Source organism: Nicotiana tabacum, chromosome 10 (assembly GCF_000715075.1).
Source record: "Nicotiana tabacum cultivar K326 chromosome 10, ASM71507v2, whole genome shotgun sequence".
Taxonomy (NCBI): Eukaryota; Viridiplantae; Streptophyta; class Magnoliopsida; order Solanales; family Solanaceae; genus Nicotiana; species Nicotiana tabacum.
In genome coordinates, this window is record NC_134089.1 from 96,961,463 (window position 1) to 96,969,143 (window position 7,681).

Here is a 7,681-nt window from a genome sequence, read left to right on the forward strand (position 1 = left end):
AAAGATGCAATACGCCCAATTGATCGTTATTTTCTAAAAAAAAAACTGAACATTGAATAATAATAAGAATTCTCAGCTAAATCATCAGCATATTACATGAAGTTCGAATCTTGATTGTGATCTTGCCAATGACAATGAAAACCCCACATAATTTAGCAATTTTGTGACTTGTTGAACCGTAGATTCATTGTTTGAATCATAGTTCTTCAAGAACAAAAATGCCTCACTTGAATTCTAAAAGACAATTCAATAGAAGATTATAATACAAGACTCAGATTCTGAAAGAAAAAACTAAGCTAAACATGAAACCAATTTAAACTAAATCTAAAGAAAAATAACGAAGCAAACCTAGATCCCTGGTATAGGAAAGCAGATATTTCCTAACATCGAGGCTTATCGCACAAATCAAACTCAGAAGCTATGGCATTGAACCATTAATTCAACTTGCATACAAGATTCAAATCCATACTACAGTAGCCTTAAAAACCTTACTTAGTACACATTTAAAAGTCTAAAAAAATCTCGAATTGACTGCATTTAAACTAGTCCAAATCCTGACCTTAAAACGAATAAGTAATGCAAATGACTACATTTAAAGAATTAGACTAAGATGGACACCAAACCAAACTACCAGGTCATATGATATTCAGAAGCTCAGTCTCTGATCACATATTCAGAGTTTGAAAGGCAATAAGCGAAATTCTCTAAATAAAAAAGTAGACAAGTAAACTAAAATATGAACACAACTAATTGTGAATACAACTCAAAGCTCCAGATTTCCATTTCGATTCCAAATCAAGCTTTACATTAGGTGGAATGTAGAAATGTGTACCTGAATAACAACAAAATAGACCAACAATTAGCTTGAAACTAAGAGGAAGCAGCAGTAATAGACCAATAGCAACAGAAACAAGCCACAACCCCTAATTCAAACCACTTTCAAACCCAGATGAATCAGAATATACTTCAGAAACCGAAAAAAATTCAAGAATTGTAGAAGATCTCGATGGAACAGTAATTTTTCAGTATTTCTAGTTGTATCTGATTTTTTTTAAAAAAAGATCTCCTCCTCCAAAATTTCAGCAAATGATCCTTTTATAGAGGGGTGTTAGGGCAACAAATACAAATCTCAGATTTTGCCTTTTGCACCTCTCAACATTTTCGTTTTAGCTTAGAGATCCTTAGCCAATTTTTGTTTTTGCTTAACTACCCTTAGCTCAAATATCAGAGTTTCAAAACAGCTCTCTCCCCAACTTCCTAGAAGCTTCCTGTTCTGTTAAAATGAGATTCCATATACCAATTTTCCTACATTACCCTTTAAAAATTCTGTAATTTACTTCTAAAAAAACAGATCAATACATGGGTCAAATTTACCCAGTTCCAAGCCCCATAGGTCTTTAGATTCTCATTAATTCCCTTCTTGGGCTTTTGATTCTTTCCTAGCCCAAATTAAGTTAACCACAGATTCAACATTTAAAGAAACTGACCCACTCTTCCCAAAAGAAAGGAACCCGAAAAATGCAGCCCAAACTAAGACAAACGTGAATGAACCAATTACCCTAGCTACATAAAAGGAAAATAACCAGGTTATGGGCCTAATTTAATTAAACTAGGTGATTAAACAGAATAACAACCAGAAATTAAGCTGCGCTTAACAAACTACAGAAATCAGAGAAGCGAATTTGGGACAATAAAGCAAACGAGGAATAAAAGCTCATAACTTATCCTTTAACCAGAAAATTTGGTCAAACTTCAGTTGAAGTGACCAGAGAAAGAAAAGAAAAAAATGAAGGAAAGATGAGGTGGAACGGAGATTAAAATGACACCAAACATGAACAAAAAAGGAAAGGAGAACTTACCGACCAAAAGCTCGGAACCGAGACTCGACCTTCTGATTTCGTCCCCAAATAACGTCAATCGTTTGTTCTTTGTCAAGAACAAGCGAACAACGTTATTACGAGACAAAACCAACCCAAAGAACTCAGAGGAAGGGGGCAATAATCCTACATGCACAGGTTTGGGATTTGGCTTCTAGGATTCGATTTTCAGATTCAAGATCCGAGACGCTCCGGCAGTATTTGAGGGGAATGGAGTGGGGATTTGGAACGAGGGGAGTGAGGGGGTTCTGGTGTATCGATTTGTGGTCATTTGGTAGCGGCGGCACCGGGCTCGAGGTGGGGAATACTGGCGGCGGTTTTAGGGTTCTGATATGGAGGAGATGAAACAGGTGAACTGAATTGGTCTCTGAGGTATTCGGACAATTTTAAACAATATTGGAGAAATATTCTGGGCCGTTAGATGGAACAAAATGAACGGCCAGGATCTAATCAAAACCTATGAAACTCAAAACGACACAGCCCCACCCCCATACTACGTCGTTTGGTCAGGCTGGCTTGGACTGGGGCGGGTTCAGGGGTGTTTGGTCTGGGCTTGGAGATTGGGAATAAAGTAAGGCCCAAAAAATCTGATTCAAAACCTTTTTATTTCCTTTTCTTTTCATTTCCTATTTCAATTTTCTTTTTCTTCTCTCTTTTTTTCAAAATTAAATTAAAAATCTAAGTTAAATCCTAAAACCAAATTAGCCTATCAAAACACTAGTTAAACCTAAATAATAATTATCACAATTAATTAAGATCCAAATTGAAGGGAAAACTACCAAAATTCAAAACTAAAATTAAAAAGTGCAAAAATAAACTATTTTTGTGATTTTTCCATTTCTATAGGACAACTAATTTGCTAATTAGTCTAACAAATGTAAAATTAAGTCCCAAATGCAAATACAACATATTTTTTGTATTTTTCATGAATTAAAATAAACATGCACAGACAATATGCAAACAATAACAGAAGATGCCACAAAAATTTACGAAATTGCAAATAATGAAAAAAAGTTATTTTGTTTTGAATTTGTGGGAGTAATTCATATAGGACAAAAATCACGTGTTCACACGTAGCATCACAACCTCTTTCTCACGTTGTAGGACTGTACTAGTCGCGTGCAAACTTTAATGATTTGATCTTTAACCCTTCAAATTTGCACGAGCTTGGGCCTCGGGTCTAATCAAGGTAGCGACGCCTATCCTGACTTGTCAAGTGAAAGTGGAGATTGATCTTCTCTAAATTACTCAAACTAAGAGGTAAGTGACAGAGGTTAGGGAGAAAGAAAAGGTATCAGACATCAAGCCAATGAAAAGACAAGGCTGCTTGGCCGAAGGGTTAAGAAGAGAAAACAACTATACTTTCTGAGTTGGAAAGGAAAAGGGAATTTTAGGAGAAAGATCCTTTTCTAGAATAATTTTTGGAAAAAGATCTTTTCCGCTCTTAATTATTATCGTAATTTAAAGATCCTAGACAAAGATAGGGTAAATTGCATTCAAGATCAGAATTCACAATATTTTGATGATGCAATGATTATAAATGTCATAACCCATTAAGAGTATGGTGGAATCACATGAATTTAGTAAGACTTACTTGTCATGATGCTTAATTGTGAGGAGTTTCTTCTCGAGAATAAATAACCTACAACGCCCGTGAAAAACGTTAGATATTTCCACTCTCAAATCACAAGAGGTGACTAGACACAGTGGATTCTTCTAAAACAGTGACCTCAAGATAATGGACATTATCACACCCACAAAAAAAAATATTGGCTCTCAATATAGTAAAACAATAAGTATACATTCACTGGTTAAAACTCAACGGGCAGGCACTCTCAAATCAAAAGTTGCTAACCAAGGAAAAAGGTAGCTGGTTGTATAAACAATTGTTAACTAAAGATTCTTTCAATCAACGAGTACGATCAAACATTAAGAAAAGCAATCCTCTTTTGAAGAATTCTTGCCCTAATTGAGTGAAAAGTCTAGTCTTTTCCATTGTAAATCGTCTTAGAGGACAAAAGTGTCACAACCCAACTAAAGCTAAGATCTTTACTTTCTTAGATATATTCTAACATTAAAAATCCAATCTTTAGCAATCTAATTTTTCTTTTTCATTGGTAATAAATAATGTTCAAACACAAATTTAAATAAAGAAACATTAGCCAGCGCAATAATTAAGATAGTAAAAAAAATGTTTTGTAAGGACAAAGGTATCCCAATCCAACTAAAGCTAAGTTTTTTAATATCAAACATAAAATCTAACATTAAAAATACTATCTTTTGCCATGTTTTCTCGAATTCATCGCGAGGAGTCTATAAATAACCTACAATGCCTGTGAAAAAAGGTTAGAGCTTTCCACCCTCAAATCACGAAAGTAACTAACACAGTGGATTCTTCTAAAATAGTGAGCTCAAGATAACGGAACATTAATAAAGGAAAAGTCTTGGCTCTCAATAGGACCGTCATTATATATCTGGAATAAATAAAAACCATTTATACACCCCACAAATTAACGCACGACGGGAAGGTATTACTTAAATCTGGCTCAAACCCTCATGACGATATTAACTAAAAAAAAAAAAGTAGCCCGGTGAAGGCAGACAAAAGCCTAGCAGATTGGAGGAAAGATTGGAGCAAAACCTCTGTCGACTACGGATCCAATCGAACAAATGAGCCAGTAAAAACCTAAGAAAATCTTACCAGAAAATACAGCCGGGTTCCCTCTTTTGAATCCCTTGTTTGATCGAGCGGTCCTCCTCGGTCTGAGGTCAGAGAAGAGAAAATCAGTAGGTTTTGCGTACCATTCTCTAATCCAAACACTGTTTATATCTATATCTATATATTTTATATATCTATCTATATTTATCTATCTATATCTATATTATATTAAAAGCACAAGGCCCTATCGAAATGTCGTTCGCCTTTTTTACCCTTCGTAAGTATATTATATGTTGGATATAATAGTAATCGTAATAACTATTTTCTTCAAAATTTAAAAAAAAATTAAAAACGCTAATTGTCGACTACTTGCGGTTTACCTCCTTTTGTATAGGTTTTGGATTCCAATTCCATTAGGCTTCTACTTACCGTATTAGACATCTATTTCAATTTCTTTGTATAAGTTTTGGATTTCAATTCCATTAGGCTTCTACTTACCGTATTAGGCTTCTTCCATTGGTTTCTTCTTTGTTTTGAAATCAAATTAGGTTTCTAGGTTTCTAGAATTTTACAAAGGATTTAATTTCTCCTTTACTTACCGTAGGTTCCTTCTTCGTTGTTTTGAGATCAAATTAAGTTTCTAGAATTTTACAACTATAAAAGACGCTATTTTCTACATTCTTTGTCATAAACATACGTCCTCATAGCAAATTTGCTTCTTACTTGCGGTAAATTTCTATCTTGTACTATATTCTTGAAGTTATGTAATAATGGTTGTTAGTGCATTATCGCTTATTGTTCCTCGCATCTTCTCCTTATGTCAGCTTACTAATTGTTATGGCAGCTGAAGTTGCTCATATTTTCTCACAAAATTAAATTTGATTATCTCTTTTAATTGACTATTTTTAAATTGTCATACATATCACAATTTTTAAATTGTGTTCTTAAATAATAGCCCTTGACAATTGACGTCGCTGAATCCACCCAAAGTGTTGCCAATTTTCGTTGGTTCAGATAAACAATTTTCCTTATCGATCTCATAAATAATATTTTATATAACCTTCTTTTTATGATGTGATATATTATGTTCTGAAAGTTATGTAGCTTACTTGTAGTTCAACTATGATTTTTCTGTTACTCTTCTAAATCTTAGATTGGGATATTCTGTAATATCAATTTACATAAACTATATGCTAATTTAACTGCTTTAGCATTATTTGATATTTATGCTACTATTGAAAAATAATTGGTTTTAATGTGCATAAAAATTAACGCAAAATAGAAATAGAATCATAAAAAGCTTATCAATCCTCAATTTTAATAGTAGGTACATTGTGGTTGGATTAAAATGCGTTAGTGCATTAGCTATCCTTATTATTGGTCTAAGTAATTCTTTTAAATCTTCTGTTAAATAAAATTTTTAAAATTATGAATGCCTTATATGATTTTAGTGCCCTTTTGATATTAGACCACGTGTTCGCACTTGATTTCAGGTACTCGCAATGGAAATTGAAACTGAATTTGCAAACGAATGCGTGCTACTTAACAGTTTGAGAAGATCCGACTCTCAATGGATAATAAAAGTCTTACTTATTCAATGTGGAGCAGTTAAAGAATTTAAAAATGAAACAAATCAAGGCCTTCGATGGACTCTCATATTTATAGATGTGGAGGTAATGTTATTTTTATTTTTGTATTATATTCGATATTTTTCGTATTACGTCCAATCATGATATTAAATTATGATAAAACTTTACAGGGAACAAAAATGCAAGCTATACTTTTCACTGATCAAGTGAATATGTGGAAGGAATACTTAGAACAAGGCAGTATCTATTACATCATTAACATCCACATAAATGATCGCAAACCTAATTTTCAATCTGTACACAAAGAATTTGAGATTGTGTTCAGTAATAATACTATAGTCAAGAGATGCAACAACCCGTTTTCAACCGTTAGCTTCTCAAACAGTTTCGTTTCGTTCGAAGAGGCATTCCAATGGAACAATATTTGGTAATTTCTTTAGATTTCTGTCATTAGATAAAAATGCAAGTTGCTACAAATACATGACAGAAAGAGCTATTTTAGCAAACAGAAATGAATATGTTGATCAACTAAATAAGATGTTAATTTCCAAGTTTCCTGACGAAAGTAAGACGTTTATTAGTTTCGACTTTGCAGAGAATGATACAAACAATTATTGCCAGGAAGAGTACCTAAATATTTTAACACCAAATGGCCTTCCACCACACAGATATGTTGTCAGACTAATTTTTTGGAATTTTTCTACAAATTCAACTGACGTGCTCTCTCTTTTGGTATGAATTATCATCTCCTCTCCGTGCTTTCTTACATTTCAAATTGTTTCTTGGCTAAGTAAAATTAATGCATTACATTTGCCAAAATTATTTAAGCTATTTAACTATTATTTAAATTTCTTCATTAGTTTTAACTTTCTCCAGTTTCCTTTAGTGAACTTTAAATTTGATACTTTCTGATTATTAATACCATTGTATATACTTTAAGACAGTAGCAAACCTATGCATATTATATAAAACAGGTATATATGTTGCAGATCTTCTTTTATGCATCCTTGAGGAATGATATATATGAAAAAGACGTGGCTAAAATTATTTCTGCCATATGAAAAGAATAAGCACTCCAATTGAAGTTCTCGTAATAATCTTTGGCAAAAAAATAAAAGGACTATAAAAAATTATAAAAACTATAATACTAATATTAAAGACATGGACTTCTGAAAATTATACAACGAAAGATCCTTAGTCTACTTTTTATAACTCTATTTTATTTTTATTCATGCGTCATTACATACAATATATATAATTTATAATGGTATACATGTTGGTTTTGAAGGAAAATGTACCAATCATACTACTAAGAAATTTGGATCCTTCAAACAGATTATGCAATGGTACAAGAATGATATGCAGAGGTTTTGACAGCAACATTATACATGCAGAAATAATGATGGGGCAAAATGCTTTCAAGCATGTGTTTATTCCAAGAATTCAACTTTCGCCGCCAGAAAATGAAGGATACCCATTTAAATTCATCAGAAATAATTTCCAGTACGTTTATGTTTTTCAATAATAATAAACAAAGCACAAGGTTAGCAATACCC

The 7,681-nt window shown here is 32.8% G+C and overlaps 1 long non-coding RNA gene across 1 annotated transcript; it reads right to left on the bottom strand.

Moving 5' to 3' along the window:
- Positions 1–427: 427 nt before the first annotated feature.
- Positions 428–4,810, bottom strand: LOC142164882 (uncharacterized). The gene is made up of 3 exons (XR_012695962.1): positions 4,579–4,810; positions 3,472–3,519; positions 428–832 (listed from the first exon to the last, which is right to left on the bottom strand). It is a non-coding gene; the product is annotated as an uncharacterized LOC142164882 (long non-coding RNA).
- Positions 4,811–7,681: the final 2,871 nt, after the last annotated feature.